The sequence below is a fragment of the Pteropus vampyrus genome, unplaced genomic scaffold, assembly GCF_000151845.1.
Source record: "Pteropus vampyrus isolate Shadow unplaced genomic scaffold, Pvam_2.0 Scaffold3, whole genome shotgun sequence".
NCBI classification, from domain to species: domain Eukaryota; kingdom Metazoa; phylum Chordata; class Mammalia; order Chiroptera; family Pteropodidae; genus Pteropus; species Pteropus vampyrus.
Genome location: NW_011888784.1, coordinates 4,392,755 through 4,407,039, shown reverse-complemented (window position 1 = coordinate 4,407,039; position 14,285 = coordinate 4,392,755). Strand labels below are relative to the sequence as shown.

At 49.9% G+C, this 14,285-nt stretch overlaps 1 protein-coding gene across 6 annotated transcripts in view; it reads left to right on the top strand.

Annotated features, from left to right (window-relative positions):
• Window positions 1-298: 298 nt before the first annotated feature.
• CTIF (cap binding complex dependent translation initiation factor) overlaps window positions 299-14,285 on the top strand; it is a 260,002-nt gene continuing 246,015 nt past the window's right edge. The window contains exon 1 of one of the 6 annotated variants that reach the window (XM_011360905.2): window positions 299-581. The gene's annotated coding sequence lies outside the window, so the exon portion shown is untranslated. The remainder of the gene's footprint in view (window positions 582-14,285) is intronic. The other 5 variants (XM_011360859.2, XM_011360850.2, XM_011360883.2 and 2 more) reach the window with 5 other exon arrangements.

Here is a 14,285-nt window from a genome sequence, read left to right as displayed (position 1 = left end):
CCCGGCGAGCCTGGACCTCGCCTAAACCCTCAGTTTTCCCAATGCAGAGGTTCGCACCCAGGGCCGCGCCAGCGTCGCGGGGGAGGGGACGTTGGGCGCAGGTTTCGGCGTCGCTAGGCTGGGATGTCTCGGCTGCTCAGGAGGCATCCCCCGCGTCCCCGCGGCGCCTCGCTCTCCAGGGCCCGCCGTCCCCGGAAAGAAAGGCGAACTACATTACCCAGCAGGCCTCCCGCGGTCCTCTTTCCTTTCAAGTCTTTGCACGTGGCCGGAGGGGAGGGCGGGGCCTGGACGTCACTCTCCTACATTCTCTTTCCCTGTGTCAGAGCAGGGATATTTTTTTTTCCTTCCTCTACTCCCTCCCCCCTACCCGCCCCTCCCTCCCTCATTCCCTTCCCTCCCTCCCTCCCTCCCCTCTCGGCTCGGTTTGTGCGCTGGGACGCCGGAGCCCCACCGCAGCCGGGACGCGCGGAACTCGCGGCCGGAGTCGGCTCTCCAGAGCCTCCTCCCTCTCCCTTCCCCTTCCCTGCCCCCTCCCCCCACCCCCGACTCGGGCTTGGAGCGGCGGCCAGAGGAACCCCGAGGTGAGCATCCCCCCGTTTGCCCCCCTCTTTTAGTCACCTCAGCTTGCGGATCGATTCGGGCACCCGGGAGGAGGGCTGCGTGACGTGCGCGTTCTTATAGATAAATCCGGGAAAACAGCCCCAAACAATTAGCCCCTTCCCCCTCCCTGCTCCCGGGGCAACCCGGCGTCCGCTCTCATCCACTGTCCCCCTCTGTCGAGGACCGCACTCCACGATCTCGCCCCTCCTGAGGTTTGCCCCTTCCCTGCCCGGTGCCCCGCCCCGTGGGGAGCCGGAGCCCCGGAGCTCTGGTGGGGAGGGGGGTTCTGCGGGACGCACGGCTGGAGCCCGGCTGGAGCCCGGCTGGCGTTTTTGCCGCGCTATGGAGCCGCTGTCATGTGCCGGGTTTCGACCCCGGGGGGAGGAAGAGAGCGAGCGTGATTCCTCTCCCTTTTGTTTTGAAGCCCGCATTTGCTGCATCAAGCAGTTGGTTTAGTAGCAGCCAAACTTGCAGCTGTTCTGACCGCGCTCCGCCGAGGTAGGGAGCGTGGCTCCCGGTGGCCGCTCCTGGCCGGAGACGGCTGCCCTGGCTGCTGCAGGAGAGTCCCCGAGAGAGTGTCTCCACGCCGCCCCTCCCTTCTCTGGTGACTGATTGTGTCTGTGGCAGCGGCCGTGTGTGAGTGTGTGCGCGCCCGTCCCCGCGGGTGCGGGGTTGTCTGTCGTCTAGACAGGCTGCACCCTCCCTCTGTCCCCGATGAGCCCGCGGGCCGCGGAGGGCGCGGGGGATGGGAGCGGAGTAGGAAAACGAATCGGTGGATCCATTGTGGTCGCAGCTTTGGACCTTCCCCAAGGTGGTGATTCTGTTGGCTTTTAAATTATTATTCCTGTCGCCGCGGTGTAATTGGGCCTGGGTAATAGATCTGCCCGGCGGAGTGGGGGTTAAAAAGCCAGGCTCGCTGTGGCGAGTGACCAGAACGGCCGCGGGGTGGGCTCCGGCTCTGGTTCTTCAGGACGACGAGCAGGTGACTGTCCTGGACGGCGGTCGTAGGGAAGGGTGGACAGGGGGCGGTGGCTCGGTCAGCGGCGGAGGTCTGGGGTCCCGGAGGGCTGCGTGCCGGAGCCTGGGTGCGTTTGGAAGGTGTCCTGGGGACCTCGCGTCAGTTGCTTATGACTCGCCTTTGACGTTAAAAGATGAGTGGGCGTCCAAGACCCTCATCTGGGCGTCTTTGGCTATTTGGTTTTGTGGAGTTTGCAGGGTTGGGGTTGGGGGGCAGCCGTGAGCAGGGAAGGGGAGCGGCGTGTAAAGGGGAGGGATGGCTGGCGGCGCCGTGTGCGTCCCCACTCCCGGGAGAGAGGCGTCGCTTCCTTTGCCCGGCTGTTTGTGTGTGTACACACCGCTCCGACGTGTGTGTGGGGCGGGGACCGCAGACCGCAGCGTGGTGGGGATGCGCGTGGGCCCCGATCCTTGGAGATCGGGTCGGTCAGCCCCCTGGTGGTCCGAGTTGGGCTCGTAGTCCTGTGTGTCCGCGCGCGTGCGCGCCCGGGTTACTTGGAGAGGGGGTCATGCGGCTTTTGGGTTCGGGAAGACCCTGGGGTTGCGTATACGCGGGGTTCGCGAGGGTGTTCCCGCTGGCAGTGCGTCGGAAAATCCGCCGTCCCTCCCTCTGTGTCCTCGACGCTCCCAGACCCCGCGGACTGGCTGCCTACCCCGCGGAGCTGGGGGCTGGTCTGTTGGGCCCCGAGGAGCCGCGGGCGCGCGCGTGTCGCCCCCCTTTCCCGAAACGCTCGGATTGACCCTTGCACCGAGGCGCTCTGTGGGTGCGCATGCCCGCGCCCGCCGCTGCTTTCACAGACTCTGGAAGAAATCAGCGCGCTCTGTGTCCCCCTTCCAATTCGTCCTGGAAGCAGTGCGGGCCAAACACTGGCCGGTGGTCCCGGCCCCAGCTCAGGCCAGTGCTGCTGCCCGCGCGGTTGCCGGGTGCCCGGCTGGCCGCACACTTTTACGGGTTCCGCCCGCTTGGCGCTCGAGCTTCGCGGCCGGGGATTATCTGCGGGGCTAGGGGCCCGCGCATTAAGGGAAGAAGCCACTGGAGCTGCGGGCTCCGCAGCGGCTGGAGGCTCTGGCCGGCGAAAGTGACACAGCACGAGCGCCGCCACCGCCCAAGCTGGAGGAGAGAGGAAGGAGCCGCCCAGAGGGCGGGGAGGGGCCGCAGGCTGTTCGACCCCGGGTCCTCCTGCCCAGCGCCGGGGCTGGGCCGAAAACCCCAGGAATCCCAGTTCCGAGTATGCTCGGACCGCTCTAGGAAATTGCCTGCTATTCAAGAAAACTCAGTTATATCGGAACAGAATGCACCGTACAGACTTTAGAGAATATCCAGTCCTTCACGGGATGCACTCACGTTGCCTGAGGAAACTCCCTTTGAGTATTTGAAACAGGACTTGATTTACACACAGATCACCTCATCTGCTGTGTCAGGTGTCTGTCTTGGATAATGTACACTTGGAGGCAGTAATTTTATAACGCATTCTGGGGTACAGTGTCATCAGTGATTAACAGATTGCTAGAATAATAAAATGTTTGTATGACTTTACAGGGCGGTTCCTCCCCCTCACCCCCATCATCGCATTTATTAAGAAGGTCCTGTTTAAGGTCTATCAGTGGGAGAAGGGCTCCTTCCACCACCACCCCCCCCCCCTGATTTCTCAGCCTGTGGCTTTTAATTGGAATATTGGCCACTCCCCACTCCCCCTCCAGTCAGTTTTGGCACCCCCTGGAAATACTGAACCCCAGAAAGGGGGTAAATTATACTGATAATTATTCTTTGTCAAAGCACTTTTCAGTTACTACCGGTCTTAGTATCAGTACCACTAAAGAACAGAAGTCTGCGTTCCTGTTATTATCACTCATCTGAAAATTTGCTGTTGGTGAATGGTTATCAGCTTTGATGCATCTAGTATATTTCAGAATCATACCGGCATGTAATAAATACACATAGTATACATGTTTACGTAACGCATACCTATGTTCATATGGGTGTGTTCATGGAGTCATTCTTTAGTTATTGGTTTCAAAGCCAATGGATTTAGAGTATAGACCCCTAAGAAACTATCCCAGGTTATAGTCCCTGCCCCGTTCCACTTCCAGGGATGGGGAAGCCCCCCAAAGAGCAAAGAGCTCCTGAGTGCCTGCATGTGTTTTCCAAAGTTCATGTACATTGAAGGTTCTCAGATACAGCCCGGAGGGTTATTAGATTTGGCCCACTAATCAACCATTAGTTGATTAGTCCCAAATATGCATACCTACCTGTTTGTATAACTTGAAGTATAGACAGAGAAAATTTAACATATAGTTCCTGCTTGCCAACAACATATTCTAGCTGTGCAGATAAATGTAAGATTTTAAGTCCAGGAAATGTTTATTGAGCACCTACCTTAGGTGCTGAATACAGTACTGTGTTCGGGGCACATAAAGATAGTATAGCAGAGACAGCTAAGTAACAGTGCAATAAAACCAATGATGCAGACCCTGTAGGAGGGAACGAATCATAAATATTTTAGAGCACTCACTCTAGGATGTCATCAATTTCACATATGATGGTTGCAAGGGACTCAAAATGCCAGTTCCTATCCTAGAGCAAATGCATAGGGAAGTAACAGAGGAAGAAGAGCCTAATGTCCCTTGTTACCCTGGACTTCAGGCTGTTTGGAACCTCCCAGGTGGGCCCAGAGGTACTGTATGTTCTTCTGTAGAAGTTAGGCATCTAGTGGGAAATAACCCTGAAGCCACCCAACGGGTTACTCTGCTGAGCAATGTGGAGCTGACCAGTTGTTCTCCATGGTCCTGTCACAGCTCTGCTGGGCTGTGGTGGGTTGTGATAGGATGTCTTCAGTGACAGGCTCTGGCTGTGGTCAAGGTCTCATTTAGGCCCTATGTGGGTTTAGTTTCTGTCTTGCAGATCTGCATAGATGTTTCAACATGGGTCTGCTTTTTATTTATTCATTCCCACACTCACTTCAGGGGTCCCTGACACTGTCTGCCCTTGTTTCTAATGTTTTTTTGTTTGTAGTTCAGATGATGAAGGTGGAAGCAGGAGGTGGTGGTTAGGTTGGAGAGAAAATCCTGGGCCCAGATAGAGAACAGGAGGCACAAACAGACGGGCAAATCGCAGTTTTTGGGAATTCTCCAAACATGATGGCATTTCTGCATAGCTTACCCAATAATGTGGCAGCCCCTTTTGATGTTCTTTTGGGGGGATCCTCTTCCTCTGGGCCTCACTGCTGACTCACTGGTCACCTGGGCTCAGCTGCTCACATTCAGGCTTTGCTCGACTGCCCTCCTGCCTCATCCCGCACACAGTTTAATTTAGAACAATGCTGTGATGGTGGCTTCCTCCCTGAATTATCGCCATGCTGACTATCGACATCTGCCTCTTATCTCTGAATTAGACCTAAGCCAGAGCTGTGGTTCAGAATGGGGTGAGAACAGACCCATCCTCAGATCCTAGGCACCGAAAGTTGGGAAGCCCTCGTTGATGAGCTGATCTCCATGTGAGGACCTCAAAGCTCGGGGCGGGGGAGGGGGGGCGTGAAATGACTTGTGCAAAGTCTCCAGGAGTCCTTGGCAGAGTGGGACAAGAAAACCTGGATTTTGATGCTTCATCTAATCTTCTTTCTCTATACCATGATGCTTTCTGAAACAAAGTGAGTAAGAACTCTATATCTTCTCTCCTTTCCTCTCCTCTGGCTCCAGGAGAGTCTCTGGAACTTGTCTTGTAGTTTTGAGATTTTTTTTCCTTTGAGACTGGCCTTTCCTGTCCTATCATCTTTGACATCCAGGAATCTGGGAGAAGTGGTAGGCCTTGGGGTCTCCAGCACTCATAAGTTTGGTCTGTGTCTTTCGCTTCTGATGGCAGGGTCCTCAGGGACCTGAAAATGTTTGCAAAGCTATTATGCATGTGTGTTTTTCTATGAAGAGGACCCACAGATTTCATTTGATTCTCACCTGACTCAAGTGAGGACAAAAACTATCAAGGGTGGGGATCATGGAACTGGGTAGGGGGTTCGTTGGCACTAGAGACTGTTATAATACCCTACGTTGGAGTTTGCTTTACCTTTTGCAAAGAGTTTCACACAACTGATTTCATCTGCTTTTTACAATAGACCTGTGAGGCTGTTATTATTCCCATTTTGCAGATGAAGAAACTGAGCCTCTGTGGTTAGTGACACGCCCAGGTTACAAGTAAGTAGTAGAGCAAGGTTCTGACTACTAATGCACTGCCCAGGGCTGAGCTGGCCCAGTCTGTCACATCATCATTACAGTTTTGTGAGTGGAGGGCCTCAAATTTTCAGAGCTTCTTTATGTCCACTGTTGGCTCATATCCAGCCACAGAGCCAGACTCAAATGCTAACTTACCCAGGGAGTGGGATGGATAAAGAATGGGAGGCAGTTATAGCAGTGCTACATGGATTGGGGCCAGTTTGGGGTGATTTCATGAAAGAGGTGAATTTGGGAGTAGTAGGTCTGGGGTCATGGTGGACCTGGAGGAGGTTTTCAGCTAGTAAAGGGGAAGTCGTGCATGCTTGGCCTGGGGGTGGAGCTGGCTAAGGAGGTTTGGTGGATCATCCTTAGTCAGAAGGAGCTTCTTAATAGTGATCGGGCTCTCTTTCTATGCCTGGTCTGTGCCAGGCCCTGGGGCTATAACAGTGAATAGGCACAGCCCCTGTGCCTTCAAGGAGCCCACTGTCTTGAGAAAGAGACACTTAAATAGTTAACTTCATTAAGGTGTGATAAGTGCAGTGGTAGAGAAAGTTCTGAGGCACTTACAGTAGCTTAGACAAGGGACATCTGTAGCTAGTCAAGATCAGGGAGGGCTTCCTAAGGGAGACAGTGCAGGAGCTGAGTCTGAATGAATGAAAAAGAATTAGCCAAGAGAGGAGCTAGGAAAAGGGTATTGGGTGAAGGAATAGTGTGTACAAAGGTGTGGGGGCCTGAGGCTGCCTGGGTACAGGAAGAGATGTAAGCAGTGAGGTCAGGTACAATGGCAGAGATGGACAAGGCTCAGATCTGAGCAGCTTTGTAAGCCTGGCCGAGGACCTTGGCTTTTAGCCTGCAGGTAGAGCCTGGGAGAGGGGGCTTTAGGCAGAGTCCAGGCATGCTGCCCGGATCAGAAGGGAGCATGACTGTGAGTGGAGTGGCCTCTGGGCTGATGAGGAGATGACAGGCTCCATAGGGTGTCCAGGTAACAGGAGTGAGGCCTGGAATCAGGGCCATGTGTATGGGGATGGAGGAAAGTCATATATTAAAAATATTTGGGGAGTAAAGTCTGCAGCGATTGCTTAGCTTTGGGGGATAAGGGAGGAGTCCCAGGGACTCCCAGGTGTTTGGCCTCACTAACTTGGTGGGGGCAGCCTTCACCCAGGTGCGAACTTCTGGTTGCTGGAGCAGGTCAGGTCTGCTGGGGTTGAGGTAAGAAGGAAGATTGTGTGGAGTTCAATGTTAGATGTGTTGAATTTGAATTGCTGGTAGGATAATCCAACCTGGTAGGATAGGCACTGTCTTACAGACAATAGGATGGACATGCAGGATAGAAACCTGAGGAAGCAGTTTGGGAAGGAGCCACAGTCCTGGGAGTGGGGATAGGATGCCGCTGAGCAGACCGTGGTGGTGGCTGCTGTAGACAATAAAAGGAGACCTCTTCCTCCTATTGTCAGAAAATCCTTTGTCATGCCTGCTGCTGTCATCAGGGAAGCCAGGCGAGGATGCTGTGTCATGCTGGAGGCCCAGCTGGCAGAATCTAGCAACAGCCAAGCGCAAGCTTCAGCTGGAAGCATTAGAGTGAGTTAGGGGAGAGGCATTTTCATTTTTAACATCCATGGTGAGTACAGCGCTGTCCCAGGCCCTCGGGGCCTGAGTAAAGGGAAGGGAACATGTGGACCCTGCTTCAGAGGAGCAGGCAGTCTAGTTGGGAGACAAGATGTAGACATATGAAGCCACTAAAAAGCTGTAACAACCTGAGCAAAAGGTAGAGTGCAAATCCAATAGGAGAGTTGCAGATATTTCTCTTCCTTCCGTACTGCATTTTTATAGAACTGATGTGCTTTTTTTTTTTTTTTTTCTTTATTGGAGCTGATGTGTTTTATGCAGAGCTCCAGTCTTTTCAGTTTTGAATCCTGGGCCTAAGATATGCCTGGCACATAGTAGGTGTTCACCCAATGTCTGTGGATCTGCAGGGATGTAGCTAGAGTTAGTTGTCTGGGGTAGAAGGTCAGCCAGGAAAGGTTCCCGTGAACAAGTCCAAAGAGGGTATCCTAATACAAGTTTTAGAATATTTTTAGTGCCACAGTGGAGTAAAAATCTTGAAATCCTTCCAACTATGAAGTACCTAGGAATGCTGTATAAAATATAGCTAGCATCTTTTCAAAGAAGAGCTGAGCTCAGAGGATGTAAGGAAAAACCAGGGGGCTCAAAAGTGAGTGTGGACAGGAAGCTTGCACTTATGCTAGGCGAGCCTTGGAGATGGGGGTGGGAGTGTTAAGTGGTGGTTACTTGGCTTAGAACCAAAGGGGGTTGAGTCTTGATAACATCTCCAGGGCCAGAGGTGAGACTGGGAGTCGAGTGGAGAGCCCTGCCTGAAATGGGCCCCTGCCAAGGTTTGCATGCTCGGAGAAGGGATGGGCTAGACATCAGCCCACTGGTGTGGAGGGAGGGGAAGGAGAGCTTGTCAGTCTTGGACCGGATTTGGTGTGGGGGAAAATGTTCCCTAGAAACTCAGAGCCTCAGACCTGTTATGGCTTTGGCTGTCTACTCACTATACATGTGGTCCAGATGACCCCAAGAGGAGGAATTCGCATAGAAAGCCTCTGGGAGCCATAGTCCCCCAGCCTGTGGGCTCTAGGCTCTCAGGAGTAACAGGAGGATTCTGGGACTCTTCACCCTTTGATGACTTGGGTCTCTACCTTGTAGAGATGCTACAGGACCTGGGCAGCCTGAGTGAATGAGGAGGAGGAAACAGAGGCCACCACAGTCGAAACCTTTTAAAAAGGCCTTTGAGACAACTGCACACTGGTGGAGGCATGTGCAGAACTGTGTGAAGGGCTGTTTCTGCCCTAGGGCTTCATTTCTTCACAGAAGCCTGCAGACAAGCCTGTCCAGGAAGGCCAGAATGTCCTCCCCTGCCATTTACTCAGGCCAGGTCCTTACAGATGAGGCTTCTGTCTAGGTTCCCACTAAGGGTGCCCTATGCAAATTCCAACTGCTACTCATGGCCCAGACTGTGTATCACACCATCTCTCCCAAGCCCCGAGTCTTGAGTTCCTAGAATTTCAAACTGGGGAGACATCTTAGAGGTCACCTAGTTGATCCCCTACCCTCTATGAGAATCCTGACTATATCAGCACTTGCTCAGATGCTTCCCGTGGCTGTAAGTATACTGCTTATGAGGCAGCACTTTCTCTTACTAGAAGGCTTTTGCAGCCGGAAAAGCCTTATAAGACTCAGCTACTGCCCGGCCATTTCTACCCATTGCCCCTCAGCTGTTGTGAGAGGTTTTTCAGGCCTTTCACTATCCTGCTTGCTTTTGCTAAAAGAGCCTTACTTTGTCAAGCTAATATTCTGTGACAATCCAGTCAACTTCTGTCCTGACTTACTTAGCACAGAAGGAACTTTTGAAGATTAGATGTAAGGTTAGCTGAGCTGGCTGCATAGATACAGTCTGTGATGCAGAAGTTCTGAGAGGCTTTAGCCCATTGCTTTTCGGATTAACATGAGAGAAGCAGCAGCACACACTGCAGGTTCTTTCCTCCAATACCCAGAACACATTTCAGCTTATAAGTAAGTGACTCAGGAATCCGATGTTTATTGAGTGTCTATTATGTGCCAGGCACAGTGCTAGGCGTTCTCTGTATGCCTCCCTGAATAGAACGGACTTCTGTGAGGGAGAGAGAGAGAGGCAGAGACATGGAAATGCCTAACTGTAGTTGTGACAATTGAACCCCTGAAGTTATTCAGAAAGAATGTGTGTGGTTCCATTTGGACTGGGTGGAGCTGGCATTCCCTATGCTGTTCCCTTATAGGGCCTTCCCCTGGGGTAGTAATGCCATGATCTCATCACTAGCTGAGAACCCACAGGCTTTTGCCATATTCGTGGGGCATTTGCTAAGATACTTATGATTTTAAACCATGAGACCAAGAAAAGTGGACTGGAGAATCCATGTCTTGGTGTGTCACCAAACAGGATGGTGTTCTCAATCAAAGTGTTTTTGAGAGCGTGTCTTCAGTGCCCTGGGTGCTCTCGGGGGCCAAGGTGGCATAGCTCATTTTGCTCCAATTTCGCCTCTGAACCGTTACACACAGGCACTGACAGGTTATGCTGGGGTCCGCTTGTGGTGTTCTGGAAAGGTCACTGGTCGTAGATCTGCCACTAATAACCTGAGTGATCTTGGGCAAGTCATTCCACATCCGGACGTTTTCTCCTTGGTGACCTCAGGGATTGGGTGAGTTTAGCGTGCAGGTCCCTGATCGCCTCTTCCGGAGGTTCCCAGTGCCAGACCTGTGAGGCATAGGTGAGGAAGAATCCCTGTGATGTCATCTTCAGCATTTGCCTGCACCTAAGGCCGCAGCTCTAGATCTGCCTGATTTGGTTAGTTGGACCTGTGGTTTGGCAGTTTGTTCCTTCCTGATGAAATTGATTTTTTAATAAGGCGGAAATGATCCCCACCCTGTGCCAGACCTTGTTCTAGGTCTTTTAAGGATGTGGGCTTCCAGTTATATCCAGAAAGGGTGTGAGGAAAAGGTGGCTGGTGAGTGCTGAGAGTGTTTTCTTCCTGTGGGTAAAACGGATGTGGCTGACTGTAGCCTCATTCCTATTAGAGAGAAACTAGCCATGGGGGAGCCTGGTCGAGCCAAAGACCTCTGCTTCTTTAGCTACCTTGTTTCCATTTCCCATGAGACCCAGGTGGATGGCGGGTAAGGGTGAGGAGGGGATGGTTTTGGAAGTCCGCAGACTGAAAACAGGGCAGTAAGAACAAGAAGGAGGTTGGCGGGGCTCCTTGTGGATGCACTTGGGGACCTGATTTTAAACCCCTGGCAGCCCAGCTCTTGGTTTATCCCCACAGGGTTTTAGTGATTGTAGTTACCTCATTAGAGCCAACTTTACTTAATGTATCTGTAATAGATTTTAGAACCAGAAAAGCACTAGAGTGCCAAGTTCCTAGTTCCCCAGCCACCTGCTTATGACCTCCATCATTCCAAACCTCGAGCTCTCTGGCTCTAGCATTTAGCCAGCTGGCGAGAAAGTCTTCAACTCACAGTGGGTGAATAGATACTGAGCACCCTGAATGCTTTGGAGGGTTGGTTGTCCATTATCATCTTCTTTTGTGCTTTTATCCTGGTATTCTCGTGAGGTGGCTAGGGAGCTGGCTGGGGACATTGAGGCAAGAGAAACCAGGTGACCTGGCCAAAGTCACATAACACACTTGCCACTGAGAACAAAAATTAAGGGCTGGTTCTCCATTCATAAACACTCTCCCCCACCCCATTCCCCATCCCTGCCTTGCCTTGAAGTATGGCATTCATACTTCTGATGGAGTATAGGCTGATTTTCATTTGCATATCTATGAACTTGTAAAAAACTTAAAGCCATGTATCCATTTAAATGTGCATTAAAGAAAAAACTCATGATTTCATTATTGCTTAGCAAGAAACTAAGTTTAATAAAAAGTCAATACAAGGTCAATAATATTGCCACTGTACACAGGTGTGACAGACAACGCCAAAGTGGTAGATATTGGGAAATGCAGCATAAGCACATTTGGGTTGGGCTGATACCACTTAGCACTGGGAACGTTTTGAATAATACATGTCCAATTTCAGCCCGAGGCTACGTCTTTTCATGTAACAAAAAGGAGCTCCTAAATATTCATTTACATGAAACTTTTATACCTACTATTATAATTTGAATTCACAAAAGATGATCATTACCTAAAGACGACCTTAGTAAATATTTTTATAAAGCAAAGAAACCTTTCATATAGTCTCCAGTTTCTTTCAAAAGCACCTGATTTGCAAATTTAGACTTTTAAACAGTAATTTCTGTTAGTTAGGATTTTGATAACTAGAAACTTCTTAATTGACACCTGAATAACTTCAGGGTGATGACAGTGAATATACTTCTTAGACCATCTTAGCATCAAATATGGTACAATAAAGAGTGTTCTGTTGGACATCCATTCTCCAACCAATGATAAATACTCTTGTCTAAAATTTATAACCAAGAGATGCATTTTAGAGCTGACTCATTCTAGTAAACCTGACAAAGTTTTGCTACACAAATTCAGGTAATTTAGAACAGTTATGTTGAAGATGAGACAACTATTTGTAACATCAGACTCAACATTTTAAGCCAGAACTTTCTCTTTCGTATTATGAGTGATGGCGGCCATATTTTCTGAACCTAAATTCAGGATGTACATTTGTTGGCTGGGATTCTGGGGTCTCATTCTCAAATATGTTGATGTGTTCATACATATCAAGACAAACTTTTTTTTTATGACAAAAATATTAGCCCTGCTTTTAGATCCTCCTGAGACCTACTTTTTTTTCTTCTAGTTTTCTTCAAAGTCTCTTAGCCCTTTTACTTCTGCTCCTGATATGCAGTATGTGTTGGTTTTCCACACCACCATGCAATTCTCTGACAACAGCTGGGTGTTCTACAATTCGACTCAATTCCGATACTATCTACCTGGAGATAGCATCAGAACCCATAGGTTAGGGGCTCAGTCCTACAAGACTGCCTCCATCATGCCTTTACTTCAGATGCCACTCAAAAGTCCAGGTTGTCACCTGTGCTTCTGACTGGCTATGGATTGGAGGTTCAAACAACCTCTTCTTTGGGTTCAATTAATTTGCTCGAGCAGCTCATGGGACTCAGAGAAACATTTTACTTACTAGATCACTAGTTTATTATAAAAGGATATAACTCAGGAATAGCCAGATGGAAGAGCCTCATAGGGCCAGGTATTGGGAAAGGGCATGGACCTTCCATGCTCTCTGAGATGTGCCGCTCTCCCCATGTGTTCACATGTTCATCAACCAGAAGCTCTCTGAACCCCATCCTTTTGGGTTTTTATGGAGACTTCGTTATATAGGCACAACTAATTAAATCATTGGCCATTGGTGATCGAAACCCGTCTCCAGCCCCTCTCTCCTCTCTGGATGGAGGTCAAGAGGTGAGACTGCAAGGTCCAACCCTTCAATCTCATGGTTGGTTCTCCTGGCATTTTCCAAGAGTCATCTTATTAATATAAACCCTATTGGAAAGGATGTTTGTTATGAATATCAAGACACCTTTATAGCTCTTATAAATTCCAAGGATTTTAGGAATTCAGTACCTAGAAGACCAAATATATATTTCTTATTGTAAATCACAGTATCTTTATTTATTTACATAACAAAAGTTAAATATGGGGCCTACATTTCCACTCCGTCTCCCAAATCTCTAACAAACAAAAGAATATTTTCCTGTGTTACCTGTAGAAGCAGATAGCTTTGTGACCTGAGCAAATGACTGAACTCTAAGAGTGCTGACTATTGGTTCTCCTCCACATGGGCTTCTCCACAGGGATGCTTGGGCTTCCTCAAAGCATGGCGGCCGGGTTTCAAAAGTGAATGTCCCAAGAAACAGAAAAGAGAAGCTGTCAGTTCCCCCAAAGACTTCAATTGGAAACTGGCTCAGTGTCATGTCCATATACTATTGGTCAAGCAGTCACTGAGTCCAGATTCGAGGGTAAGGGACACAGACCCTGCTTCTTGGTGGGTGAAGTGTCAGAGATTTGGGGGCCATGTTCGAAACCACAAGAGTTGGTCTCACAGAGTGTCCTTCCTTCTAACATAACTTCACCAAGGTTCAGATTTTGTCTTCTATCTGCAGTATTTTCTGAAGGGATGAAAAAAGTGATATCTATAATTTGAACTCAATTATAGTTAGTAAATGCTTTGTGTGAAGTTCCTTTATATTCTAATTCTTTGACAAGTGGCTTCCTCTGGTCATGGGTCATGGGCTTGGGGGCTTTTTCATTTCATCAGTCACTCCGAAAATTCTCAGAAAGGCTGCTCTTGACCTTCCTGGTGGCAGTCATCCACCTGCAGGGCCATCCACAGTTATTGGCCTTCTCAGAGCAACTCCACTATGGCAAGACCCTGTGTTGGTTGTTGGGGGGCCCAGAGATGAATCTGGAGACGCCTTCAGGGAGCTCAGGGTGTGTATTGTAGGTGGAAAGCCCTGGCTTCAGTGTCGCTTTTTCTCAGGATGTCTTCTTCAACGGGCAGAACGCAGTGGGAGCAGCTCTGCTCAGAATGCAGCATTGACTAATGTGCCCTCGCCTAGGAGGGCAGGGACCAGGGTTCCATCGATGTCAAATAACTCCCTGCTCTGTTTCTGCACCTGTACGATAGGGAATTTATTCTAGTCCAGGCGTTGGCAAAGTTCAGCCTGTGTATCCAAGTTGGCCCAACACCTGTTTTCCAAGTGACATTTTACTGGAACATGATCACACCTGTTGCTTTGTGTAAGTCCATGGTTGCTTTCAGCTCTTTGCAGCAGAGACCTTATGGCCCACAAGCCTAATATATTTACTTTCTGGCACTGCACAAAAAATTTGTGGACCCTTGGTCTAGAATAATGGTTTTTAAGCTTCATTAAGCCACACTCATTTTTATTTAACAATAAA